Consider the following 25,157-nt stretch of genomic DNA (forward strand, 5'->3'; position numbering starts at 1 on the left):
GGGTAGTTGTGGCCGAGTGGTTAAGGCGATGGACTAGAAATCCATTGGGGTATCCCCGCGCAGGTTCGAATCCTGCCAACTACGCTGTCCCTTTTGTGAACAGTATTTTCCCATAATTCTTTGAAATACCTTCTGGCATAAATGCGGGCTCCAAAAGCAGGACTAATAGGGTCAGCGGCCTGGGAGGGCTCAAACTTTTGCCATTGTGGCCTTCCTCTCTAGAAAAGGACTGCTTCTGTCCAGAGGCTAGACCGCCAGCAGAAATAGAAACGAGCTACGTTGAAAATGGACCATACCTTTAAGCAAGTAGTCGTGGCCGTGTGGTTAAGGCAATGGACTTGAAATCCATTGGGGTCTCCCCGCGTAGGTTCAAATCCTGCCGACTACGTGCTACTTCACCTTTGGTGATATTTTATACTTCATATTAAATGGCATCTGCACAAGCAGGCCGAATATAGCTATCACTCTCAATAGAGCTAAGGAAGGCGAAACACTGGGCAGGGAATGGGATCAAAAGAGTGGCCGGAGAAGGCATGAGACTACCTGTCTGGCACTCCTGCCACTTGTGCACCCCAGCTGTCGAGAAGACACATGTCGAGTAATAGCCAAGGAGATTGGGAAAGAACTTCAGTTATCATCTCGCCAGTAAGTTCCATCTGAGGTATCAGATGCATGAAGGAAGTAGCCTTATTGGGGCGTCTGACAGTGTCATTATTTTCCTAAAGTGTCATAACTGCATTCTTTTACAACCTCCTTTTTGCTTTTCTCTGGCCAGGAACATGAACTTTATAATAGTGCCTTTGAGTCACGTCAGTATGCAGGTATGGACCGGGTGTGTTTTTTGCAGTAGAACGGATAGGCAAAGATGGGAAGGCAGTGGAGCAGAGTGAACTGAGGGAAAGAAAAAGACTGCTGTGAGAGTGAGAACCTCAGCTTAAGTGGCAGCCACCCCTCGTGAGTAGTCGTGGCCGAGTGGTTAAGGCGATGGACTCGAAATCCATTGGGGTGTCCCCGCGCAGGTTCAAATCCTGCCGACTACGTCGGTGCTCTTTCACAATGATGTGTTAGGTTTTTCCTTGGATGCCTCCTTTCCCAGGAATAAGCATGTATTATTCAACAACGTTGAGAGCACAGGTAAAACAAAGACAAGAATGTGAAACAATGCACTGTGCAATGCCAGCATGAAAACTCTCAAGGAGTACGCTGCCCAGGCCTACAGCTTCTCAGACACTGTATCTGTCTATTTTGGGGAGCTGCAGAGAAGCCTTGCCTGTGCTTTTCGAGCCTGCTGTCTGGGGTGAGTGCCTGGATAAATTGTTGTTGGGAAGGACAAGGCAGCTAGCTCCTCTACAGGGGTCAATTTAGGAGGTTGGTGGGAAGCACAGGAAGGGGCAGGAAGGAAGCTCTCTGCTGTTGCTTCTCGGCCTAGGCAGAGCTGCAGGTGTGGTTAAAAAGGATTGGCGTTTGGCCAGGTCCCAGACCACAGTGCAACCTAGGGCAACAAGAGAGGTGAGGCTACTGAGGCCCTTACCCTGAGCCTTCTGACCCCACCGCCCCTTTGGCCCCGATCGGCCACGATCGGCCAAAACCTCTCTATAAGGGATAAAGGTGATTATTATATATGCCTGAGTAACTTAGGGTCCCTCGCATAAATGGACTCCTGCTGAAGGAGCTCGCCTTTGCTTTGGGACTGGCCCAACACGGCCTTGCTCTCCTCAACAAACCTGCCACCAGCCAGGAGGCTGAATGGCTTGCAGAAGGACACTCCCAGGTATGCCCAAGCACTTCATTTGCATAGAGACTACCCTCTCTTGGGCCCGCCTCCACTCACCTATTAAGTAATGTGGCTAGAATATCAAGACAGAAAGAGGAGCAGGGCCTGACAGCCTTTCAAAGGCTCAACTGAGGTGCTGGGCTGACGGCTGGGATCACCAAAGCCTGGGATGACTCCAATATGGAAGCAGAAGCCTTAGGGCAAACAAAGGTCAGCAGTTGTTGTGCTGTAAAGAAGAAGGGCTGCAGAGGGCCTCAGCAAAGCCTTCGGAATACTTGTGGATTGGCAGGAGTGCCTATATTTGTTTTTTGAGAAGCACCTTGCCAGTGCAAAGGATTGCTGAGGAAGAGGAAGGAGAGAGCGGAATGACTGGAGCCAGTGAGGTTGACTGTGAAGACATGAAGGGCTATGTTGAAAGGGGCACCGCTTGCAGAGCCAAGTAGTCGTTACCAAGTGGTTAAGGCGATGGAATAGATATCATTTGGCGCCTCCACGAGTATGTTCAAATCCTGCCGACTACGTCAGATGACATTTTTGGGATTCCTCTTCAGGGCCTCCTGCGTGGGAGAACAAGGGAGCAGCCTCTATGCGAAGCAGTCAGTAAAACAGAATATGAAGCAAAGACCATTAAAGCCACAGAAGAAAGATATGAACCCAGGCCAAATGCATCCTGCTCCCCCTCCCTCACCTGTCAGGCACTAGTCTGCCGAGAAACTGAACGCGCCCACTCTCCTCCAAGGAGAATTCAGCTCAGGAAACGCCTAGCCACAGGCCCTAGATTGGACGAGGCACTTCTTTTCATACCTGTAAAGACCAACCCGTCTCTCTGTGGAGTCCATTCATGGCCTCCAAGACAGAAGTTTTGCCATGGTGCCTATCGTGGCTGCCATCTCCCTGACGTTAAAGCTACCACCTCTTTCGGCCTGATTTTTTTCCCCCGTCTCAAAACATGAACATACAAGGAGTGCTAATTTCACATGCATGCTTGCTTTTAGCTTGAGACGCTTTAGAAAGTCTTCTGTGGAATAGGAATGATGTATAGGAGAGCAGGGAAAATGGTCCAGTGAACGGAAAGAAAAAAGACTACGGATGGAGGTAAAGTGCCCTGTTGAGATTCACTTGTGTGGGTAGTTGTGGCTGAGTGGTTAAGGCGATGGACAAGAAATCCATTGGGGTATCCCCGCGCAGGTTCAAATCCTGCCAACTACGCTGTCCCTTTTGTGAACAGTATTTTCCCATAATTCTTTGAAATACCTTTTGGCATAAATGCGGGCTCCAAAAGCAGGACTAATAGGGTCAGCGTCCTGGGAGGGCTCAAACTTTTGCCATTGTGGCCTTCCTCTCTAGAAAAGGACTGCTTCTGTCCAGAGGCTAGACCGCCAGCAGAAATAGAAACGAGCCACGTTGAAAATGGTCCATAGCGTTAAGCAAGTAGTTGTGGCCGAGTGGTTAATGCGATAGACTTGAAATCCATTGGGGTCTCCCCGCGTAGGTTCAAATCCTGCCGACTACGTGCTACTTCACCTTTGGTGATATTTTATACTTCATATTAAATGGCATCTGCACAAGCAGGCCGAATATAGCTATCACTCTCAATAGAGCTAAGGAAGGCGAAACACTGGGCAGGGAATGGGATCAAAAGAGTAGCCGGAGAAGGCATGAGACTACCTGTCTGGCACTCCTGCCACTTGTGCACCCCAGCTGTCGAGAAGACACATGTCGAGTAATAGCCAAGGAGATTGGGAAAGAACTTCAGTTATCATCTCGCCAGTAAGTTCCATCTGAGGTATCAGATGCATGAAGGAAGTAGCCTTATTGGGGCGTCTGACAGTGTCATTATTTTCCTAAAGTGTCATAACTGCATTCTTTTACAACCTCCTTTTTGCTTTTCTCTGGCCAGGAACATGAACTTTATAATAGTGCCTTTGAGTCACGTCAGTATGCAGGTATGGACCGAGTGTGTTTTTTGCGGTAGAACGGATAGGCAAAGATGGGAAGGCAGTGGAGCAAAGTGAACTGAGGGAAAGAAAAAGACTGCTGTGAGAGTGAGAACCTCAGCTTAAGTGGCAGCCACCCCTCGTGAGTAGTCGTGGCCGAGTGGTTAAGGCGATGGACTTGAAATCCATTGGGGTGTCCCCGCGCAGGTTCAAATCCTGCCGACTACGTCGGTGCTCTTTCACAATGATGTGTTAGGTTTTTCCTTGGATGCCTCCTTTCCCAGGAATAAGCATGTATTATTCAACAACGTTGAGAGCACAGGTAAAACAAAGACAAGAATGTGAAACAATGCACTGTGCAATGCCAGCATGAAAACTCTCAAGGAGTACGCTGCCCAGGCCTACAGCTTCTCAGACACTGTATCTGTCTATTTTGGGGAGCTGCAGAGAAGCCTTGCCTGTGCTTTTCGAGCCTGCTGTCTGGGGTGAGTGCCTGGATAAATTGTTGTTGGGAAGGACAAGGCAGCTAGCTCCTCTACAGGGGTCAATTTAGGAGGTTGGTGGGAAGCACAGGAAGGGGCAGGAAGGAAGCTCTCTGCTGTTGCTTCTCGGCCTAGGCAGAGCTGCAGGTGTGGTTAAAAAGGATTGGCGTTTGGCCAGGTCCCAGACCACAGTGCAACCTAGGGCAACAAGAGAGGTGAGGCTACTGAGGCCCTTACCCTGAGCCTTCTGACCCCACCGCCCCTTTGGCCCCGATCGGCCAAAACCTCTCTATAAGGGCTAAAGGTGATTATTATATATGCCTGAGTAACTTAGGGTCCCTCGCATAAATGGACTCCTGCTGAAGGAGCTCGCCTTTGCTTTGGGACTGGCCCAACACGGCCTTGCTCTCCTCAACAAACCTGCCACCAGCCAGGAGGCTGAATGGCTTGCAGAAGGACACTCCCAGGTATGCCCAAGCACTTCATTTGCATAGAGACTATCCTCTCTTGGGCCCGCCTCCACTCACCTATTAAGTAATGTGGCTAGAATATCAAGACAGAAAGAGGAGCAGGGCCTGACAGCCTTTCAAAGGCTCAACTGAGGTGCTGGGCTGACGGCTGGGATCACCAAAGCCTGGGATGACTCCAATATGGAAGCAGAAGCCTTAGGGCAAACAAAGGTCAGCAGTTGTTGTGCTGTAAAGAAGAAGGGCTGCAGAGGGCCTCAGCAAAGCCTTCTGAATACTTGTGGATTGGCAGGAGTGCCTATATTTGTTTTTTGAGAAGCACCTTGCCAGTGCAAAGGATTGCTGAGGAAGAGGAAGGAGAGAGCGGAATGACTGGAGCCAGTGAGGTTGCCTGTGAAGACATGAAGGGCTATGTTGAAAGGGGCACCGCTTGCAGAGCCAAGTAGTCGTTACCAAGTGGTTAAGGCGATGGAATAGATATCATTTGGCGTCTCCACGAGTATGTTCAAATCCTGCCGACTACGTCAGATGAAATTTTTGGGATTCCTCTTCAGGGCCTCCTGCGTGGGAGAACAAGGGAGCAGCCTCTATGCAAAGCAGTCAGTAAAACAGAATATGAAGCAAAGACCATTAAAGCCACAGAAGAAAGATATGAACCCAGGCCAAATGCATCCTGCTCCCCCTCCCTCACCTGTCAGGCACTAGTCTGCAGAGAAACTGAACACGCCCACTCTCCTCCAAGGAGAATTCAGCTCAGGAAACGCCTAGCCACAGGCCCTAGATTGGACGAGGCACTTCTTTTCATACCTGTAAAGACCAACCCGTCTCTCTGTGGAGTCCATTCATGGCCTCCAAGACAGAAGTTTTGCCATGGTGCCTATCGTGGCTGCCATCTCCCTGACATTAAAGCTACCACCTCTTTCGGCCTGATTTTTTTCCCCCGTCTCAAAACATGAACATACAAGGAGTGCTAATTTCACATGCATGCCTGCTTTTAGCTTGAGACGCTTTAGAAAGTCTTCTGTGGAATAGGAATGATGTATAGGAGAGCAGGGAAAATGGTCCAGTGAACGGAAAGAAAAAAGACTACGGATGGAGGTAAAGTGCCCTGTTGAGATTCACTTGTGTGGGTAGTTGTGGCTGAGTGGTTAAGGCGATGGACTAGAAATCCATTGGGGTATCCCCGTGCAGGTTAGAATCCTGCCAACTACACTGTCCCTTTTGTGAACAGTATTTTCCCATAATTCTTTGAAATACCTTTTGGCATAAATGCGGGCTCCAAAAGCAGGACTAATAGGGTCAGCGGCCTGGGAGGGCTCAAACTTTTGCCATTGTGGCCTTCCTCTCTAGAAAAGGACTGCTTCTGTCCAGAGGCTAGACCGCCAGCAGAAATAGAAACGAGCTACGTTGAAAATGGACCATAGCTTTAAGCAAGTAGTTGTGGCCGAGTGGTTAAGGCGATGGACTTGAAATCCATTGGGGTCTCCCCACGTAGGTTCAAATCCTGCCGACTACGTGCTACTTCACCTTTGGTGATATTTTATACTTCATATTAAATGGCATCTGCACAAGCAGGCCGAATATAGCTATCACTCTCAATAGAGCTAAGGAAGGCGAAACACTGGGCAGGGAATGGGATCAAAAGAGTGGCCGGAGAAGGCATGAGACTACCTGTCTGGCACTCCTGCCACTTGTGCACCCCTGCTGTCGAGAAGACACATGTCGAGTAATAGCCAAGGAGATTGGGAAAGAACTTCAGTTATCATCTCGGTAGTAAGTTCCATCTGAGGTATCAGATGCATGAAGGAAGTAGCCTTATTGGGGCGTCTGACAGTGTCATTATTTTCCTAAAGTGTCATAACTGCATTCTTTTACAACCTCCTTTTTGCTTTTCTCTGGCCAGGAACATGAACTTTATAATAGTGCCTTTGAGTCACGTCAGTATGCAGGTATGGACCGAGTGTGTTTTTTGCAGTAGAACGGATGGGCAAAGATGGGAAGGCACTGGAGCAGAGTGAACTGAGGGAAAGAAAAAGACTGCTGTGAGAGTGAGAACCTCAGCTTAAGTGGCAGCCACCCCTCGTGAGTAGTCGTGGCCGAGTGGTTAAGGCGATGGACTCGAAATCCATTGGGGTGTCCCCGCGCAGGTTCAAATCCTGCCGACTACGTCGGTGCTCTTTCACAATGATGTGTTAGGTTTTTCCTTGGATGCCTCCTTTCCCAGGAATAAGCATGTATTATTCAACAACGTTGAGAGCACAGGTAAAACAAAGACAAGAATGTGAAACAATGCACTGTGCAATGCCAGCATGAAAACTCTCAAGGAGTACGCTGCCCAGGCCTACAGCTTCTCAGACACTGTATCTGTCTATTTTGGGGAGCAGCAGAGAAGCCTTGCCTGTGCTTTTCGAGCCTGCTGTCTGGGGTGAGTGCCTGGATAAATTGTTGTTGGGAAGGACAAGGCAGCTAGCTCCTCTACAGGGGTCAATTTAGGAGGTTGGTGGGAAGCACAGGAAGGGGCAGGAAGGAAGCTCTCTGCTGTTGCTTCTCGGCCTGGGCAGAGCTGCAGGTGTGGTTAAAAAGGATTGGCGTTTGGCCAGGTCCCAGACCACAGTGCAACCTAGGGCAACAAGAGAGGTGAGGCTACTGAGGCCCTTACCCTGAGCCTTCTGACCCCACCGCCCCTTTGGCCCCAATCGGCCAAAACCTCTCTATAAGGGCTAAAGGTGATTATTATATATGCCTGAGTAACTTAGGGTCCCTCGCATAAATGGACTCCTGCTGAAGGAGCTCGCCTTTGCTTTGGGACTGGCCCAACACGGCCTTGCTCTCCTCAACAAACCTGCCACCAGCCAGGAGGCTGAATGGCTTGCAGAAGGACACTCCCAGGTATGCCCAAGCACTTCATTTGCATAGAGACTACCCTCTCTTGGGCCCGCCTCCACTCACCTATTAAGTAATGTGGCTAGAATATCAAGACAGAAAGAGGAGCAGGGCCTGACAGCCTTTCAAAGGCTCAACTGAGGTGCTGGGCTGACGGCTGGGATCACCAAAGCCTGGGATGACTCCAATATGGAAGCAGAAGCCTTAGGGCAAACAAAGGTCAGCAGTTGATGTGCTGTAAAGAAGAAGGGCTGCAGAGGGCCTCAGCAAAGCCTTCGGAATACTTGTGGATTGGCAGGAGTGCCTATATTTGTTTTTTGAGAAGCACCTTGCCAGTGCAAAGGATTGCTGAGGAAGAGGAAGGAGCAGAGCGGAATGACAGGAGCCAGTGAGGTTGCCTGTGAAGACATGAAGGGCTATGTTGAAAGGGGCACCGCTTGCAGAGCCAAGTAGTCGTTACCAAGTGGTTAAGGCGATGGACTAGATATCATTTGGCGTCTCCACGAGTATGTTCAAATCCTGCCGACTACGTCAGATGACATTTTTGGGATTCCTCTTCAGGGCCTCCTGCGTGGGAGAACAAGGGAGCAGCCTCTATGCAAAGCAGTCAGTAAAACAGAATATGAAGCAAAGACCATTAAAGCCACAGAAGAAAGATATGAACCCAGGCCAAATGCATCCTGCTCCCCCTCCCTCACCTGTCAGGCACTAGTCTGCAGAGAAACTGAACGCGCCCACTCTCCTCCAAGGAGAATTCAGCTCAGGAAACGCCTAGCCACAGGCCCTAGATTGGACGAGGCACTTCTTTTCATACCTGTAAAGACCAACCCGTCTCTCTGTGGAGTCCATTCATGGCCTCCAAGACAGATGTTTTGCCATGGTGACTATCGTGGCTGCCATCTCCCTGACGTTAAAGCTACCACCTCTTCCGGCCTGATTTTTTTCCCCCGTCTCAAAACATGAACATACAAGGAGTGCTAATTTCACATGCATGCCTGCTTTTAGCTTGAGACGCTTTAGAAAGTCTTCTGTGGAATAGGAATGATGTATAGGAGAGCAGGAAAATGGTCCAGTGAACGGAAAGAAAAAAGACTACGGATGGAGGTAAAGTGCCCTGTTGAGATTCACTTGTGTGGGTAGTTGTGGCTGAGTGGTTAAGGCGATGGACTAGAAATCCATTGGGGTATCCCCGCGCAGGTTCGAATCTTGCCAACTACGCTGTCCCTTTTGTGAACAGTATTTTCCCATAATTCTTTGAAATACCTTCTGGCATAAATGCGGGCTCCAAAAGCAGGACTAATAGGGTCAGCGTCCTGGGAGGGCTCAAACTTTTGCCATTGTGGCCTTCCTCTCTAGAAAAGGACTGCTTCTGTCCAGAGGCTAGACCGCCAGCAGAAATGGAAACGAGCTACGTTGAAAATGGACCATACCTTTAAGCAAGTAGTCGTGGCCGTGTGGTTAAGGCAATGGACTTGAAATCCATTGGGGTCTCCCCGCGTAGGTTCAAATCCTGCCGACTACGTGCTACTTCACCTTTGGTGATATTTTATACTTCATATTAAATGGCATCTGCACAAGCAGGCCGAATATAGCTATCACTCTCAATAGAGCTAAGGAAGGCGAAACACTGGGCAGGGAATGGGATCAAAAGAGTGGCCGGAGAAGGCATGAGACTACCTGTCTGGCACTCCTGCCACTTGTGCACCCAAGCTGTCGAGAAGACACATGTCGAGTAATAGCCAAGGAGATTGGGAAAGAACTTCAGTTATCATCTCGCCAGTAAGTTCCATCTGAGGTATCAGATGCATGAAGGAAGTAGCCTTATTGGGGCGTCTGACAGTGTCATTATTTTCCTAAAGTGTCATAACTGCATTCTTTTACAACCTCCTTTTTGCTTTTCTCTGGCCAGGAACATGAACTTTATAATAGTGCCTTTGAGTCACGTCAGTATGCAGGTATGGACCGAGTGTGTTTTTTGCAGTAGAACGGATAGGCAAAGATGGGAAGGCAGTGGAGCAGAGTGAACTGAGGGAAAGAAAAAGACTGCTGTGAGAGTGAGAACCTCAGCTTAAGTGGCAGCCACCCCTCGTGAGTAGTCGTGGCCGAGTGGTTAAGGCGATGGACTCGAAATCCATTGGGGTGTCCCCGCGCAGGTTCAAATCCTGCCGACTACGTCGGTGCTCTTTCACAATGATGTGTTAGGTTTTTCCTTGGATGCCTCCTTTCCCAGGAATAAGCATGTATTATTCAACAACGTTGAGAGCACAGGTAAAACAAAGACAAGAATGTGAAACAATGCACTGTGCAATGCCAGCATGAAAACTCTCAAGGAGTACGCTGCCCAGGCCTACAGCTTCTCAGACACTGTATCTGTCTATTTTGGGGAGCTGCAGAGAAGCCTTGCCTGTGCTTTTCGAGCCTGCTGTCTGGGGTGAGTGCCTGGATAAATTGTTGTTGGGAAGGACAAGGCAGCTAGCTCCTCTACAGGGGTCAATTTAGGAGGTTGGTGGGAAGCACAGGAAGGGGCAGGACGGAAGCTCTCTGCTGTTGCTTCTCGGCCTAGGCAGAGCTGCAGGTGTGGTTAAAAAGGATTGGCGTTTGGCCAGGTCCCAGACCACAGTGCAACCTAGGGCAACAAGAGAGGTGAGGCTACTGAGGCCCTTACCCTGAGCCTTCGGACCCCACCGCCCCTTTGGCCCCGATCGGCCAAAACCTCTCTATAAGGGCTAAAGGTGATTATTATATATGCCTGAGTAACTTAGGGTCCCTCGCATAAATGGACTCCTGCTGAAGGAGCTCGCCTTTGCTTTGGGACTGGCCCAACACGGCCTTGCTCTCCTCAACAAACCTGCCACCAGCCAGGAGGCTGAATGGCTTGCAGAAGGACACTCCCAGGTATGCCCAAGCACTTCATTTGCATAGAGACTACCCTCTCTTGGGCCCGCCTCCACTCACCTATTAAGTAATGTGGCTAGAATATCAAGACAGAAAGAGGAGCAGGGCCTGACAGCCTTTCAAAGGCTCAACTGAGGTGCTGGGCTGACGGCTGGGATCACCAAAGCCTGGGATGACTCCAATATGGAAGCAGAAGCCTTAGGGCAAACAAAGGTCAGCAGTTGATGTGCTGTAAAGAAGAAGGGCTGCAGAGGGCCTCAGCAAAGCCTTCGGAATACTTGTGGATTGGCAGGAGTGCCTATATTTGTTTTTTGAGAAGCACCTTGCCAGTGCAAAGGATTGCTGAGGAAGAGGAAGGAGCAGAGCGGAATGACAGGAGCCAGTGAGGTTGCCTGTGAAGACATGAAGGGCTATGTTGAAAGGGGCACCGCTTGCAGAGCCAAGTAGTCGTTACCAAGTGGTTAAGGCGATGGACTAGATATCATTTGGCGTCTCCACGAGTATGTTCAAATCCTGCCGACTACGTCAGATGACATTTTTGGGATTCCTCTTCAGGGCCTCCTGCGTGGGAGAACAAGGGAGCAGCCTCTATGCAAAGCAGTCAGTAAAACAGAATATGAAGCAAAGACCATTAAAGCCACAGAAGAAAGATATGAACCCAGGCCAAATGCATCCTGCTCCCCCTCCCTCACCTGTCAGGCACTAGTCTGCAGAGAAACTGAACGCGCCCACTCTCCTCCAAGGAGAATTCAGCTCAGGAAATGCCTAGCCACAGGCCCTAGATTGGACGAGGCACTTCTTTTCATACCTGTAAAGACCAACCCGTCTCTCTGTGGAGTCCATTCATGGCCTCCAAGACAGAAGTTTTGCCATGGTGACTATCGTGGCTGCCATCTCCCTGACGTTAAAGCTACCACCTCTTCCGGCCTGATTTTTTTCCCCCGTCTCAAAACATGAACATACAAGGAGTGCTAATTTCACATGCATGCTTGCTTTTAGCTTGAGACGCTTTAGAAAGTCTTCTGTGGAATAGGAATGATGTATAGGAGAGCAGGGAAAATGGTACAGTGAACGGAAAGAAAAAAGACTACGGATGGAGGTAAAGTGCCCTGTTGAGATTCACTTGTGGGGGTAGTTGTGGCCTAGTGGTTAAGGCGATGGACTAGAAATCCATTGGGATATCCCCGCGCAGGTTCGAATCCTGCCAACTACGCTGTCCCTTTTGTGAACAGTATTTTCCCATAATTCTTTGAAATACCTTCTGGCATAAATGCGGGCTCCAAAAGCAGGACTAATAGGGTCAGCGGCCTGGGAGGGCTCAAACTTTTGCCATTGTGGCCTTCCTCTCTAGAAAAGGACTGCTTCTGTCCAGAGGCTAGACCGCCAGCAGAAATAGAAACGAGCTACGTTGAAAATGGACCATACCTTTAAGCAAGTAGTCGTGGCCGTGTGGTTAAGGCAATGGACTTGAAATCCATTGGGGTCTCCCCGCGTAGGTTCAAATCCTGCCGACTACGTGCTACTTCACCTTTGGTGATATTTTATACTTCATATTAAATGGCATCTGCACAAGCAGGCCGAATATAGCTATCACTCTCAATAGAGCTAAGGAAGGCGAAACACTGGGCAGGGAATGGGATCAAAAGAGTGGCCGGAGAAGGCATGAGACTACCTGTCTGGCACTCCTGCCACTTGTGCACCCCAGCTGTCGAGAAGACACATGTCGAGTAATAGCCAAGGAGATTGGGAAAGAACTTCAGTTATCATCTCGCCAGTAAGTTCCATCTGAGGTATCAGATGCATGAAGGAAGTAGCCTTATTGGGGCGTCTGACAGTGTCATTATTTTCCTAAAGTGTCATAACTGCATTCTTTTACAACCTCCTTTTTGCTTTTCTCTGGCCAGGAACATGAACTTTATAATAGTGCCTTTGAGTCACGTCAGTATGCAGGTATGGACCGGGTGTGTTTTTTGCAGTAGAACGGATAGGCAAAGATGGGAAGGCAGTGGAGCAGAGTGAACTGAGGGAAAGAAAAAGACTGCTGTGAGAGTGAGAACCTCAGCTTAAGTGGCAGCCACCCCTCGTGAGTAGTCGTGGCCGAGTGGTTAAGGCGATGGACTCGAAATCCATTGGGGTGTCCCTGCGCAGGTTCAAATCCTGCCGACTACGTCGGTGCTCTTTCACAATGATGTGTTAGGTTTTTCCTTGGATGCCTCCTTTCCCAGGAATAAGCATGTATTATTCAACAACGTTGAGAGCACAGGTAAAACAAAGACAAGAATGTGAAACAATGCACTGTGCAATGCCAGCATGAAAACTCTCAAGGAGTACGCTGCCCAGGCCTACAGCTTCTCAGACACTGTATCTGTCTATTTTGGGGAGCTGCAGAGAAGCCTTGCCTGTGCTTTTCGAGCCTGCTGTCTGGGGTGAGTGCCTGGATAAATTGTTGTTGGGAAGGACAAGGCAGCTAGCTCCTCTACAGGGGTCAATTTAGGAGGTTGGTGGGAAGCACAGGAAGGGGCAGGAAGGAAGCTCTCTGCTGTTGCTTCTCGGCCTAGGCAGAGCTGCAGGTGTGGTTAAAAAGGATTGGCGTTTGGCCAGGTCCCAGACCACAGTGCAACCTAGGGCAACAAGAGAGGTGAGGCTACTGAGGCCCTTACCCTGAGCCTTCTGACCCCACCGCCCCTTTGGCCCCGATCGGCCAAAACCTCTCTATAAGGGATAAAGGTGATTATTATATATGCCTGAGTAACTTAGGGTCCCTCGCATAAATGGACTCCTGCTGAAGGAGCTCGCCTTTGCTTTGGGACTGGCCCAACACGGCCTTGCTCTCCTCAACAAACCTGCCACCAGCCAGGAGGCTGAATGGCTTGCAGAAGGACACTCCCAGGTATGCCCAAGCACTTCATTTGCATAGAGACTACCCTCTCTTGGGCCCGCCTCCACTCACCTATTAAGTAATGAGGCTAGAATATCAAGACAGAAAGAGGAGCAGGGCCTGACAGCCTTTCAAAGGCTCAACTGAGGTGCTGGGCTGACGGCTGGGATCACCAAAGCCTGGGATGACTCCAATATGGAAGCAGAAGCCTTAGGGCAAACAAAGGTCAGCAGTTGTTGTGCTGTAAAGAAGAAGGGCTGCAGAGGGCCTCAGCAAAGCCTTCGGAATACTTGTGGATTGGCAGGAGTGCCTATATTTGTTTTTTGAGAAGCACCTTGCCAGTGCAAAGGATTGCTGAGGAAGAGGAAGGAGAGAGCGGAATGACTGGAGCCAGTGAGGTTGACTGTGAAGACATGAAGGGCTATGTTGAAAGGGGCACCGCTTGCAGAGCCAAGTAGTCGTTACCAAGTGGTTAAGGCGATGGAATAGATATCATTTGGCGCCTCCACGAGTATGTTCAAATCCTGCCGACTACGTCAGATGACATTTTTGGGATTCCTCTTCAGGGCCTCCTGCGTGGGAGAACAAGGGAGCAGCCTCTATGCAAAGCAGTCAGTAAAACAGAATATGAAGCAAAGACCATTAAAGCCACAGAAGAAAGATATGAACCCAGGCCAAATGCATCCTGCTCCCCCTCCCTCACCTGTCAGGCACTAGTCTGCAGAGAAACTGAACGCGCCCACTCTCCTCCAAGGAGAATTCAGCTCAGGAAACGCCTAGCCACAGGCCCTAGATTGGACGAGGCACTTCTTTTCATACCTGTAAAGACCAACCCGTCTCTCTGTGGAGTCCATTCATGGCCTCCAAGACAGAAGTTTTGCCATGGTGCCTATCGTGGCTGCCATCTCCCTGACGTTAAAGCTACCACCTCTTTCGGCCTGATTTTTTTCCCCCGTCTCAAAACATGAACATACAAGGAGTGCTAATTTCACATGCATGCTTGCTTTTAGCTTGAGACGCTTTAGAAAGTCTTCTGTGGAATAGGAATGATGTATAGGAGAGCAGGGAAAATGGTCCAGTGAACGGAAAGAAAAAAGACTACGGATGGAGGTAAAGTGCCCTGTTGAGATTCACTTGTGTGGGTAGTTGTGGCTGAGTGGTTAAGGCGATGGACAAGAAATCCATTGGGGTATCCCCGCGCAGGTTCGAATCCTGCCAACTACGCTGTCCCTTTTGTGAACAGTATTTTCCCATAATTCTTTGAAATACCTTTTGGCATAAATGCGGGCTCCAAAAGCAGGACTAATAGGGTCAGCGTCCTGGGAGGGCTCAAACTTTTGCCATTGTGGCCTTCCTCTCTAGAAAAGGACTGCTTCTGTCCAGAGGCTAGACCGCCAGCAGAAATAGAAACGAGCCACGTTGAAAATGGTCCATAGCGTTAAGCAAGTAGTTGTGGCCGAGTGGTTAATGCGATAGACTTGAAATCCATTGGGGTCTCCCCGCGTAGGTTCAAATCCTGCCGACTACGTGCTACTTCACCTTTGGTGATATTTTATACTTCATATTAAATGGCATCTGCACAAGCAGGCCGAATATAGCTATCACTCTCAATAGAGCTAAGGAAGGCGAAACACTGGGCAGGGAATGGGATCAAAAGAGTAGCCGGAGAAGGCATGAGACTACCTGTCTGGCACTCCTGCCACTTGTGCACCCCAGCTGTCGAGAAGACACATGTCGAGTAATAGCCAAGGAGATTGGGAAAGAACTTCAGTTATCATCTCGCCAGTAAGTTCCATCTGAGGTATCAGATGCATGAAGGAAGTAGCCTTATTGGGGCGTCTGACAGTGTCATTATTTTCCTAAAGTGTCATAACTGCATTCTTTTACAACCTCCTTTTTGCTTTTCTCTGGCCAGGAACATGAACTTTATAATAGTGCCTTTGAGTCACGTCAGTATGCAGGTATGGACCGAGTGTGTTTTTTGCGGTAGAACGGATAGGCAAAGATGGGAAGGCAGTGGAGCAAAGTGAACTGAGGGAAAGAAAAAGACTGCTGTGAGAGTGAGAACCTCAGCTTAAGTGGCAGCCACCCCTCGTGAGTAGTCGTGGCCGAGTGGTTAAGGCGATGGACTTGAAATCCATTGGGGTGTCCCCGCGCAGGTTCAAATCCTGCCGACTACGTCGGTGCTCTTTCACAATGATGTGTTAGGTTTTTCCTTGGATGCCTCCTTTCCCAGGAATAAGCATGTATTATTCAACAACGTTGAGAGCACAGGTAAAACAAAGACAAGAATGTGAAACAATGCACTGTGCAATGCCAGCATGAAAACTCTCAAGGAGTACGCTGCCCAGGCCTACAGCTTCTCAGACACTGTATCTGTCTATTTTGGGGAGCTGCAGAGAAGCCTTGCCTGTGCTTTTCGAGCCTGCTGTCTGGGGTGAGTGCCTGGATAAATTGTTGTTGGGAAGGACAAGGCAGCTAGCTCCTCTACAGGGGTCAATTTAGGAGGTTGGTGGGAAGCACAGGAAGGGGCAGGAAGGAAGCTCTCTGCTGTTGCTTCTCGGCCTAGGCAGAGCTGCAGGTGTGGTTAAAAAGGATTGGCGTTTGGCCAGGTCCCAGACCACAGTGCAACCTAGGGCAACAAGAGAGGTGAGGCTACTGAGGCCCTTACCCTGAGCCTTCTGACCCCACCGCCCCTTTGGCCCCGATCGGCCAAAACCTCTCTATAAGGGCTAAAGGTGATTATTATATATGCCTGAGTAACTTAGGGTCCCTCGCATAAATGGACTCCTGCTGAAGGAGCTCGCCTTTGCTTTGGGACTGGCCCAACACGGCCTTGCTCTCCTCAACAAACCTGCCACCAGCCAGGAGGCTGAATGGCTTGCAGAAGGACACTCCCAGGTATGCCCAAGCACTTCATTTGCATAGAGACTATCCTCTCTTGGGCCCGCCTCCACTCACCTATTAAGTAATGTGGCTAGAATATCAAGACAGAAAGAGGAGCAGGGCCTGACAGCCTTTCAAAGGCTCAACTGAGGTGCTGGGCTGACGGCTGGGATCACCAAAGCCTGGGATGACTCCAATATGGAAGCAGAAGCCTTAGGGCAAACAAAGGTCAGCAGTTGTTGTGCTGTAAAGAAGAAGGGCTGCAGAGGGCCTCAGCAAAGCCTTCGGAATACTTGTGGATTGGCAGGAGTGCCTATATTTGTTTTTTGAGAAGCACCTTGCCAGTGCAAAGGATTGCTGAGGAAGAGGAAGGAGAGAGCGGAATGACTGGAGCCAGTGAGGTTGCCTGTGAAGACATGAAGGGCTATGTTGAAAGGGGCACCGCTTGCAGAGCCAAGTAGTCGTTACCAAGTGGTTAAGGCGATGGAATAGATATCATTTGGCGTCTCCACGAGTATGTTCAAATCCTGCCGACTACGTCAGATGAAATTTTTGGGATTCCTCTTCAGGGCCTCCTGCGTGGGAGAACAAGGGAGCAGCCTCTATGCAAAGCAGTCAGTAAAACAGAATATGAAGCAAAGACCATTAAAGCCACAGAAGAAAGATATGAACCCAGGCCAAATGCATCCTGCTCCCCCTCCCTCACCTGTCAGGCACTAGTCTGCAGAGAAACTGAACGCGCCCACTCTCCTCCAAGGAGAATTCAGCTCAGGAAACGCCTAGCCACAGGCCCTAGATTGGACGAGGCACTTCTTTTCATACCTGTAAAGACCAACCCGTCTCTCTGTGGAGTCCATTCATGGCCTCCAAGACAGAAGTTTTGCCATGGTGCCTATCGTGGCTGCCATCTCCCTGACATTAAAGCTACCACCTCTTTCGGCCTGATTTTTTTCCCCCGTCTCAAAACATGAACATACAAGGAGTGCTAATTTCACATGCATGCCTGCTTTTAGCTTGAGACGCTTTAGAAAGTCTTCTGTGGAATAGGAATGATGTATAGGAGAGCAGGGAAAATGGTACAGTGAACGGAAAGAAAAAAGACTACGGATGGAGGTAAAGTGCCCTGTTGAGATTCACTTGTGGGGGTAGTTGTGGCCGAGTGGTTAAGGCGATGGACTAGAAATCCATTGGGGTATCCCCGCGCAGGTTCGAATCTTGCCAACTACGCTGTCCCTTTTGTGAACAGTATTTTCCCATAATTCTTTGAAATACCTTCTGGCATAAATGCGGGCTCCAAAAGCAGGACTAATAGGGTCAGCGGCCTGGGAGGGCTCAAACTTTTGCCATTGTGGCCTTCCTCTCTAGAAAAGGACTGCTTCTGTCCAGAGGCTAGACCGGCAGCAGAAATAGAAACGAGCTACGTTGAAAATGGACCATACCTTTAAGCAAGTAGTCGTGGCCGTGTGGTTAAGGCAATGGACTTGAAATCCATTGGGGTCTCCCCGCGTAGGTTCAAATCCTGCCGACTACGTGCTACTTCACCTTTGGTGATATTTTATACTTTATATTAAATGGCATCTGTACAAGCAGGCCGAATATAGCTATCACTCTCAATAGAGCTAAGGAAGGCGAAACACTGGGCAGGGAATGGGATCAAAAGAGTGGCCGGAGAAGGCATGAGACTACCTGTCTGGCACTCCTGCCACTTGTGCACCCAAGCTGTCGACAAGACACATGTCGAGTAATAGCCAAGGAGATTGGGAAAGAACTTCAGTTATCATCTCGCCAGTAAGTTCCATCTGAGGTATCAGATGCATGAAGGAAGTAGCCTTATTGGGGCGTCTGACAGTGTAATTATTTTCCTAAAGTGTCATAACTGCATTCTTTTACAACCTCCTTTTTGCTTTTCTCTGGCCAGGAACATGAACTTTATAATAGTGCCTTTGAGTCACGTCAGTATGCAGGTATGGACCGAGTGTGTTTTTTGCAGTAGAACGGATAGGCAAAGATGGGAAGGCAGTGGAGCAGAGTGAACTGAGGGAAAGAAAAAGACTGCTGTGAGAGTGAGAACCTCAGCTTAAGTGGCAGCCACCCCTCGTGAGTAGTCGTGGCCGAGTGGTTAAGGCGATGGACTCGAAATCCATTGGGGTGTCCCCGCGCAGGTTCAAATCCTGCCGACTACGTCGGTGCTCTTTCACAATGATGTGTTAGGTTTTTCCTTGGATGCCTCCTTTCCCAGGAATAAGCATGTATTATTCAACAACGTTGAGAGCACAGGTAAAACAAAGACAAGAATGTGAAACAATGCACTGTGCAATGCCAGCATGAAAACTCTCAAGGAGTACGCTGCCCAGGCCTACAGCTTCTCAGACACTGTATCTGTCTATTTTGGGGAGCTGCAGAGAAGCCTTGCCTGTGCTTTTCGAGCCTGCTGTCTGGGGTGAGTGCCTGGATAAATTGTTGTTGGGAAGGACAAGGCAGCTAGCTCCTCTACAGGGGTCAATTTAGGAGGTTGGTGGGAAGCACAGGAAGGGGCAGGAAGGAAGCTCTCTGCTGTTGCTTCTCGGCCTAGGCAGAGCTGCAGGTGTGGTTAAAAAGGATTGGCGTTTGGCCAGGTCCCAGACCACAGTGCAACCTAGGGCAACAAGAGAGGTGAGGCTACTGAGGCCCTTACCCTGAGCCTTCTGACCCCACCGCCCCTTTGGCCACGATCGGCCACGATCGGCCAAAACCTCTCTATAAGGGCTAAAGGTGATTATTATATATGCCTGAGTAACTTAGGGTCCCTCGCATAAATGGACTCCTGCTGAAGGAGCTCGCCTTTGCTTTGGGACTGGCCCAACACGGCCTTGCTCTCCTCAACAAACCTGCCACCAGCCAGGAGGCTGAATGGCTTGCAGAAGGACACTCCCAGGTATGCCCAAGCACTTCATTTGCATAGAGACTACCCTCTCTTGGGCCCGCCTCCACTCACCTATTAAGTAATGTGGCTAGAATATCAAGACAGAAAGAGGAGCAGGGCCTGACAGCCTTTCAAAGGCTCAACTGAGGTGCTGGGCTGACGGCTGGGATCACCAAAGCCTGGGATGACTCCAATATGGAAGCAGAAGCCTTAGGGCAAACAAAGGTCAGCAGTTGTTGTGCTGTAAAGAAGAAGGGCTGCAGAGGGCCTCAGCAAAGCCTTCGGAATACTTGTGGATTGGCAGGAGTGCCTATATTTGTTTTTTGAGAAGCACCTTGCCAGTGCAAAGGATTGCTGAGGAAGAGGAAGGAGAGAGCGGAATGACTGGAGCCAGTGAGGTTGCCTGTGAAGACATGAAGGGCTATGTTGAAAGGGGCACCGCTTGCAGAGCCAAGTAGTCGTTACCATGTGGTTAAGGCGATGGAATAGATATCATTTGGCGTCTCCACGAGTATGTTCAAATCCTGCCGACTACGTCAGATGACATTTTTGGGATTCCTCTTCAGGGCCTCCTGCGTGGGAGAACAAGGGAGCAGCCTCTATGCAAAGCAGTCAGTAAAACAGAATATGAAGCAAATACCATTAAAGCCACAGAAGAAAGATATGAACCCAGGCCAAATGCATCCTGCTCCCCCTCCCTCACCTGTCAGGCACTAGTCTGCAGAGAAACTGAACGCGCCCACTCTCCTCCAAGGAGAATTCAGCTCAGGAAACGCCTAGCCACAGGCCCTAGATTGGACGAGGCACTTCTTTTCATACCTGTAAAGACCAACCCGTCTCTCTGTGGAGTCCATTCATGGCCTCCAAGACAGAAGTTTTGCCATGGTGCCTATCGTGGCTGCCATCTCCCTGACGTTAAAGCTACCACCTCTTTCGGCCTGATTTTTTTCCCCCGTCTCAAAACATGAACATACAAGGAGTGCTAATTTCACATGCATGCTTGCTTTTAGCTTGAGACGCTTTAGAAAGTCTTCTGTGGAATAGGAATGATGTATAGGAGAGCAGGGAAAATGGTCCAGTGAACGGAAAGAAAAAAGACTACGGATGCAGGTAAAGTGCCCTGTTGAGATTCACTTGTGTGGGTAGTTGTGGCTGAGTGGTTAAGGCGATGGACTAGAAATCCATTGGGGTATCCCCGTGCAGGTTCGAATCCTGCCAACTACGCTGTCCCTTTTGTGAACAGTATTTTCCCATAATTCTTTGAAATACCTTTTGGCATAAATGCGGGCTCCAAAAGCAGGACTAATAGGGTCAGCGTCCTGGGAGGGCTCAAACTTTTGCCATTGTGGCCTTCCTCTCTAGAAAAGGACTGCTTCTGTCCAGAGGCTAGACCGCCAGCAGAAATAGAAACGAGCCACGTTGAAAATGGTCCATAGCGTTAAGCAAGTAGTTGTGGCCGAGTGGTTAATGCGATGGACTTGAAATCCATTGGGGTCTCCCCGCGTAGGTTCAAATCCTGCCGACTACGTGCTACTTCACCTTTGGTGATATTTTATACTTCATATTAAATGGCATCTGCACAAGCAGGCCGAATATAGCTATCACTCTCAATAGAGCTAAGGAAGGCGAAACACTGGGCAGGGAATGGGATCAAAAGAGTAGCCGGAGAAGGCATGAGACTACCTGTCTGGCACTCCTGCCACTTGTGCACCCCAGCTGTCGAGAAGACACATGTCGAGTAATAGCCAAGGAGATTGGGAAAGAACTTCAGTTATCATCTCGCCAGTAAGTTCCATCTGAGGTATCAGATGCATGAAGGAAGTAGCCTTATTGGGGCGTCTGACAGTGTCATTATTTTCCTAAAGTGTCATAACTGCATTCTTTTACAACCTCCTTTTTGCTTTTCTCTGGCCAGGAACATGAACTTTATAATAGTGCCTTTGAGTCACGTCAGTATGCAGGTATGGACCGAGTGTGTTTTTTGCGGTAGAACGGATAGGCAAAGATGGGAAGGCAGTGGAGCAAAGTGAACTGAGGGAAAGAAAAAGACTGCTGTGAGAGTGAGAACCTCAGCTTAAGTGGCAGCCACCCCTCGTGAGTAGTCGTGGCCGAGTGGTTAAGGCGATGGACTTGAAATCCATTGGGGTGTCCCCGCGCAGGTTCAAATCCTGCCGACTACGTCGGTGCTCTTTCACAATGATGTGTTAGGTTTTTCCTTGGATGCCTCCTTTCCCAGGAATAAGCATGTATTATTCAACAACGTTGAGAGCACAGGTAAAACAAAGACAAGAATGTGAAACAATGCACTGTGCAATGCCAGCATGAAAACTCTCAAGGAGTACGCTGCCCAGGCCTACAGCTTCTCAGACACTGTATCTGTCTATTTTGGGGAGCTGCAGAGAAGCCTTGCCTGTGCTTTTCGAGCCTGCTGTCTGGGGTGAGTGCCTGGATAAATTGTTGTTGGGAAGGACAAGGCAGCTAGCTCCTCTACAGGGGTCAATTTAGGAGGTTGGTGGGAAGCACAGGAAGGGGCAGGAAGGAAGCTCTCTGCTGTTGCTTCTCGGCCTAGGCAGAGCTGCAGGTGTGGTTAAAAAGGATTGGCGTTTGGCCAGGTCCCAGACCACAGTGCAACCTAGGGCAACAAGAGAGGTGAGGCTACTGAGGCCCTTACCCTGAGCCTTCTGACCCCACCGCCCCTTTGGCCCCGATCGGCCAAAACCTCTCTATAAGGGCTAAAGGTGATTATTATATATGCCTGAGTAACTTAGGGTCCCTCGCATAAATGGACTCCTGCTGAAGGAGCTCGCCTTTGCTTTGGGACTGGCCCAACACGGCCTTGCTCTCCTCAACAAACCTGCCACCAGCCAGGAGGCTGAATGGCTTGCAGAAGGACACTCCCAGGTATGCCCAAGCACTTCATTTGCATAGAGACTACCCTCTCTTGGGCCCGCCTCCACTCACCTATTAAGTAATGTGGCTAGAATATCAAGACAGAAAGAGGAGCAGGGCCTGACAGCCTTTCAAAGGCTCAACTGAGGTGCTGGGCTGACGGCTGGGATCACCAAAGCCTGGGATGACTCCAATATGGAAGCAGAAGCCTTAGGGCAAACAAAGGTCAGCAGTTGATGTGCTGTAAAGAAGAAGGGCTGCAGAGGGCCTCAGCAAAGCCTTCGGAATACTTGTGGATTGGCAGGAGTGCCTATATTTGTTTTTTGAGAAGCACCTTGCCAGTGCAAAGGATTGCTGAGGAAGAGGAAGGAGCAGAGCGGAATGACAGGAGCCAGTGAGGTTGCCTGTGAAGACATGAAGGGCTATGTTGAAAGGGGCACCGCTTGCAGAGCCAAGTAGTCGTTACCAAGTGGTTAAGGCGATGGACTAGATATCATTTGGCGTCTCCACAAGTATGTTCAAATCCTGCCGACTACGTCAGATGACATTTTTGGGATTCCTCTTCAGGGCCTCCTGCGTGGGAGAACAAGGGAGCAGCCGCTATGCAAAGCAGTCAGTAAAACAGAATATGAAGCAAAGACCATTAAAGCCACAGAAGAAAGATATGAACCCAGGCCAAATGCATCCTGCTCCCCCTCCCTCACCTGTCAGGCACTAGTCTGCAGAGAAACTGAACGCGCCCACTCTCCTCCAAGGAGAATTCAGCTCAGGAAACGCCTAGCCACAGGCCCTAGATTGGACGAGGCACTTCTTTTCATACCTGTAAAGACCAACCCGTCTCTCTGTGGAGTCCATTCATGGCCTCCAAGACAGAAGTTTTGCCATGGTGACTATCGTGGCTGCCATCTCCCTGACGTTAAAGCTACCACCTCTTCCGGCCTGATTTTTTTCCCCCGTCTCAAAACATGAACATACAAGGAGTGCTAATTTCACATGCATGCCTGCTTTTAGCTTGAGACGCTTTAGAAAGTCTTCTGTGGAATAGGAATGATGTATAGGAGAGCAGGGAAAATGGTACAGTGAACGGAAAGAAAAAAGACTACGGATGGAGGTAAAGTGCCCTGTTGAGATTCACTTGTGGGGGTAGTTGTGGCCGAGTGGTTAAGGCGATGGACTAGAAATCCATTGGGGTATCCCCGCGCAGGTTCGAATCTTGCCAACTACGCTGTCCCTTTTGTGAACAGTATTTTCCCATAATTCTTTGAAATACCTTCTGGCATAAATGCGGGCTCCAAAAGCAGGACTAATAGGGTCAGCGGCCTGGGAGGGCTCAAACTTTTGCCATTGTGGCCTTCCTCTCTAGAAAAGGACTGCTTCTGTCCAGAGGCTAGACCGGCAGCAGAAATAGAAACGAGCTACGTTGAAAATGGACCATACCTTTAAGCAAGTAGTCGTGGCCGTGTGGTTAAGGCAATGGACTTGAAATCCATTGGGGTCTCCCCGCGTAGGTTCAAATCCTGCCGACTACGTGCTACTTCACCTTTGGTGATATTTTATACTTTATATTAAATGGCATCTGTACAAGCAGGCCGAATATAGCTATCACTCTCAATAGAGCTAAGGAAGGCGAAACACTGGGCAGGGAATGGGATCAAAAGAGTGGCCGGAGAAGGCATGAGACTACCTGTCTGGCACTCCTGCCACTTGTGCACCCAAGCTGTCGACAAGACACATGTCGAGTAATAGCCAAGGAGATTGGGAAAGAACTTCAGTTATCATCTCGCCAGTAAGTTCCATCTGAGGTATCAGATGCATGAAGGAAGTAGCCTTATTGGGGCGTCTGACAGTGTAATTATTTTCCTAAAGTGTCATAACTGCATTCTTTTACAACCTCCTTTTTGCTTTTCTCTGGCCAGGAACATGAACTTTATAATAGTGCCTTTGAGTCACGTCAGTATGCAGGTATGGACCGAGTGTGTTTTTTGCAGTAGAACGGATAGGCAAAGATGGGAAGGCAGTGGAGCAGAGTGAACTGAGGGAAAGAAAAAGACTGCTGTGAGAGTGAGAACCTCAGCTTAAGTGGCAGCCACCCCTCGTGAGTAGTCGTGGCCGAGTGGTTAAGGCGATGGACTCGAAATCCATTGGGGTGTCCCCGCGCAGGTTCAAATCCTGCCGACTACGTCGGTGCTCTTTCACAATGATGTGTTAGGTTTTTCCTTGGATGCCTCCTTTCCCAGGAATAAGCATGTATTATTCAACAACGTTGAGAGCACAGGTAAAACAAAGACAAGAATGTGAAACAATGCACTGTGCAATGCCAGCATGAAAACTCTCAAGGAGTACGCTGCCCAGGCCTACAGCTTCTCAGACACTGTATCTGTCTATTTTGGGGAGCTGCAGAGAAGCCTTGCCTGTGCTTTTCGAGCCTGCTGTCTGGGGTGAGTGCCTGGATAAATTGTTGTTGGGAAGGACAAGGCAGCTAGCTCCTCTACAGGGGTCAATTTAGGAGGTTGGTGGGAAGCACAGGAAGGGGCAGGAAGGAAGCTCTCTGCTGTTGCTTCTCGGCCTAGGCAGAGCTGCAGGTGTGGTTAAAAAGGATTGGCGTTTGGCCAGGTCCCAGACCACAGTGCAACCTAGGGCAACAAGAGAGGTGAGGCTACTGAGGCCCTTACCCTGAGCCTTCTGACCCCACCGCCCCTTTGGCCACGATCGGCCACGATCGGCCAAAACCTCTCTATAAGGGCTAAAGGTGATTATTATATATGCCTGAGTAACTTAGGGTCCCTCGCATAAATGGACTCCTGCTGAAGGAGCTCGCCTTTGCTTTGGGACTGGCCCAACACGGCCTTGCTCTCCTCAACAAACCTGCCACCAGCCAGGAGGCTGAATGGCTTGCAGAAGGACACTCCCAGGTATGCCCAAGCACTTCATTTGCATAGAGACTACCCTCTCTTGGGCCCGCCTCCACTCACCTATTAAGTAATGTGGCTAGAATATCAAGACAGAAAGAGGAGCAGGGCCTGACAGCCTTTCAAAGGCTCAACTGAGGTGCTGGGCTGACGGCTGGGATCACCAAAGCCTGGGATGACTCCAATATGGAAGCAGAAGCCTTAGGGCAAACAAAGGTCAGCAGTTGTTGTGCTGTAAAGAAGAAGGGCTGCAGA

At 49.5% G+C, this 25,157-nt stretch overlaps 27 non-coding genes across 27 annotated transcripts; all 27 read left to right on the forward strand.

The window, feature by feature from the left end:
* Window positions 1–2: 2 nt before the first annotated feature.
* TRNAS-AGA (transfer RNA serine (anticodon AGA)) lies at window positions 3–84 on the forward strand. The gene has a single exon. It is a non-coding gene; the product is annotated as a tRNA-Ser (tRNA).
* Window positions 85–306: 222 nt separating this feature from the next.
* TRNAS-UGA (transfer RNA serine (anticodon UGA)) lies at window positions 307–388 on the forward strand. The gene has a single exon. It is a non-coding gene; the product is annotated as a tRNA-Ser (tRNA).
* A 570-nt stretch (window positions 389–958) lies between these two features.
* On the forward strand, window positions 959–1,040 carry TRNAS-CGA (transfer RNA serine (anticodon CGA)). The gene has a single exon. It is a non-coding gene; the product is annotated as a tRNA-Ser (tRNA).
* A 1,861-nt stretch (window positions 1,041–2,901) lies between these two features.
* TRNAS-AGA (transfer RNA serine (anticodon AGA)) lies at window positions 2,902–2,983 on the forward strand. The gene has a single exon. It is a non-coding gene; the product is annotated as a tRNA-Ser (tRNA).
* Window positions 2,984–3,205: 222 nt separating this feature from the next.
* Window positions 3,206–3,287, forward strand: TRNAS-UGA (transfer RNA serine (anticodon UGA)). Its single transcript has one exon. It is a non-coding gene; the product is annotated as a tRNA-Ser (tRNA).
* Window positions 3,288–3,857: 570 nt separating this feature from the next.
* Window positions 3,858–3,939, forward strand: TRNAS-UGA (transfer RNA serine (anticodon UGA)). The gene has a single exon. It is a non-coding gene; the product is annotated as a tRNA-Ser (tRNA).
* Window positions 3,940–5,790: 1,851 nt separating this feature from the next.
* On the forward strand, window positions 5,791–5,872 carry TRNAS-AGA (transfer RNA serine (anticodon AGA)). The gene has a single exon. It is a non-coding gene; the product is annotated as a tRNA-Ser (tRNA).
* Window positions 5,873–6,094: 222 nt separating this feature from the next.
* TRNAS-UGA (transfer RNA serine (anticodon UGA)) lies at window positions 6,095–6,176 on the forward strand. Its single transcript has one exon. It is a non-coding gene; the product is annotated as a tRNA-Ser (tRNA).
* A 570-nt stretch (window positions 6,177–6,746) lies between these two features.
* TRNAS-CGA (transfer RNA serine (anticodon CGA)) lies at window positions 6,747–6,828 on the forward strand. Its single transcript has one exon. It is a non-coding gene; the product is annotated as a tRNA-Ser (tRNA).
* A 1,851-nt stretch (window positions 6,829–8,679) lies between these two features.
* On the forward strand, window positions 8,680–8,761 carry TRNAS-AGA (transfer RNA serine (anticodon AGA)). The gene has a single exon. It is a non-coding gene; the product is annotated as a tRNA-Ser (tRNA).
* Window positions 8,762–8,983: 222 nt separating this feature from the next.
* Window positions 8,984–9,065, forward strand: TRNAS-UGA (transfer RNA serine (anticodon UGA)). Its single transcript has one exon. It is a non-coding gene; the product is annotated as a tRNA-Ser (tRNA).
* A 570-nt stretch (window positions 9,066–9,635) lies between these two features.
* TRNAS-CGA (transfer RNA serine (anticodon CGA)) lies at window positions 9,636–9,717 on the forward strand. Its single transcript has one exon. It is a non-coding gene; the product is annotated as a tRNA-Ser (tRNA).
* A 1,852-nt stretch (window positions 9,718–11,569) lies between these two features.
* On the forward strand, window positions 11,570–11,651 carry TRNAS-AGA (transfer RNA serine (anticodon AGA)). The gene has a single exon. It is a non-coding gene; the product is annotated as a tRNA-Ser (tRNA).
* A 222-nt stretch (window positions 11,652–11,873) lies between these two features.
* On the forward strand, window positions 11,874–11,955 carry TRNAS-UGA (transfer RNA serine (anticodon UGA)). Its single transcript has one exon. It is a non-coding gene; the product is annotated as a tRNA-Ser (tRNA).
* Window positions 11,956–12,525: 570 nt separating this feature from the next.
* Window positions 12,526–12,607, forward strand: TRNAS-CGA (transfer RNA serine (anticodon CGA)). The gene has a single exon. It is a non-coding gene; the product is annotated as a tRNA-Ser (tRNA).
* A 1,851-nt stretch (window positions 12,608–14,458) lies between these two features.
* TRNAS-AGA (transfer RNA serine (anticodon AGA)) lies at window positions 14,459–14,540 on the forward strand. The gene has a single exon. It is a non-coding gene; the product is annotated as a tRNA-Ser (tRNA).
* Window positions 14,541–14,762: 222 nt separating this feature from the next.
* On the forward strand, window positions 14,763–14,844 carry TRNAS-UGA (transfer RNA serine (anticodon UGA)). Its single transcript has one exon. It is a non-coding gene; the product is annotated as a tRNA-Ser (tRNA).
* A 570-nt stretch (window positions 14,845–15,414) lies between these two features.
* Window positions 15,415–15,496, forward strand: TRNAS-UGA (transfer RNA serine (anticodon UGA)). The gene has a single exon. It is a non-coding gene; the product is annotated as a tRNA-Ser (tRNA).
* A 1,851-nt stretch (window positions 15,497–17,347) lies between these two features.
* On the forward strand, window positions 17,348–17,429 carry TRNAS-AGA (transfer RNA serine (anticodon AGA)). The gene has a single exon. It is a non-coding gene; the product is annotated as a tRNA-Ser (tRNA).
* Window positions 17,430–17,651: 222 nt separating this feature from the next.
* Window positions 17,652–17,733, forward strand: TRNAS-UGA (transfer RNA serine (anticodon UGA)). The gene has a single exon. It is a non-coding gene; the product is annotated as a tRNA-Ser (tRNA).
* Window positions 17,734–18,303: 570 nt separating this feature from the next.
* Window positions 18,304–18,385, forward strand: TRNAS-CGA (transfer RNA serine (anticodon CGA)). The gene has a single exon. It is a non-coding gene; the product is annotated as a tRNA-Ser (tRNA).
* Window positions 18,386–20,246: 1,861 nt separating this feature from the next.
* TRNAS-AGA (transfer RNA serine (anticodon AGA)) lies at window positions 20,247–20,328 on the forward strand. The gene has a single exon. It is a non-coding gene; the product is annotated as a tRNA-Ser (tRNA).
* A 222-nt stretch (window positions 20,329–20,550) lies between these two features.
* On the forward strand, window positions 20,551–20,632 carry TRNAS-UGA (transfer RNA serine (anticodon UGA)). The gene has a single exon. It is a non-coding gene; the product is annotated as a tRNA-Ser (tRNA).
* A 570-nt stretch (window positions 20,633–21,202) lies between these two features.
* TRNAS-UGA (transfer RNA serine (anticodon UGA)) lies at window positions 21,203–21,284 on the forward strand. The gene has a single exon. It is a non-coding gene; the product is annotated as a tRNA-Ser (tRNA).
* A 1,852-nt stretch (window positions 21,285–23,136) lies between these two features.
* TRNAS-AGA (transfer RNA serine (anticodon AGA)) lies at window positions 23,137–23,218 on the forward strand. The gene has a single exon. It is a non-coding gene; the product is annotated as a tRNA-Ser (tRNA).
* Window positions 23,219–23,440: 222 nt separating this feature from the next.
* On the forward strand, window positions 23,441–23,522 carry TRNAS-UGA (transfer RNA serine (anticodon UGA)). Its single transcript has one exon. It is a non-coding gene; the product is annotated as a tRNA-Ser (tRNA).
* A 570-nt stretch (window positions 23,523–24,092) lies between these two features.
* On the forward strand, window positions 24,093–24,174 carry TRNAS-CGA (transfer RNA serine (anticodon CGA)). Its single transcript has one exon. It is a non-coding gene; the product is annotated as a tRNA-Ser (tRNA).
* Window positions 24,175–25,157: the final 983 nt, after the last annotated feature.

Source organism: Pleurodeles waltl, chromosome 7 (genome assembly GCF_031143425.1).
Source record: "Pleurodeles waltl isolate 20211129_DDA chromosome 7, aPleWal1.hap1.20221129, whole genome shotgun sequence".
In the NCBI taxonomy this organism is placed as follows: domain Eukaryota; kingdom Metazoa; phylum Chordata; class Amphibia; order Caudata; family Salamandridae; genus Pleurodeles; species Pleurodeles waltl.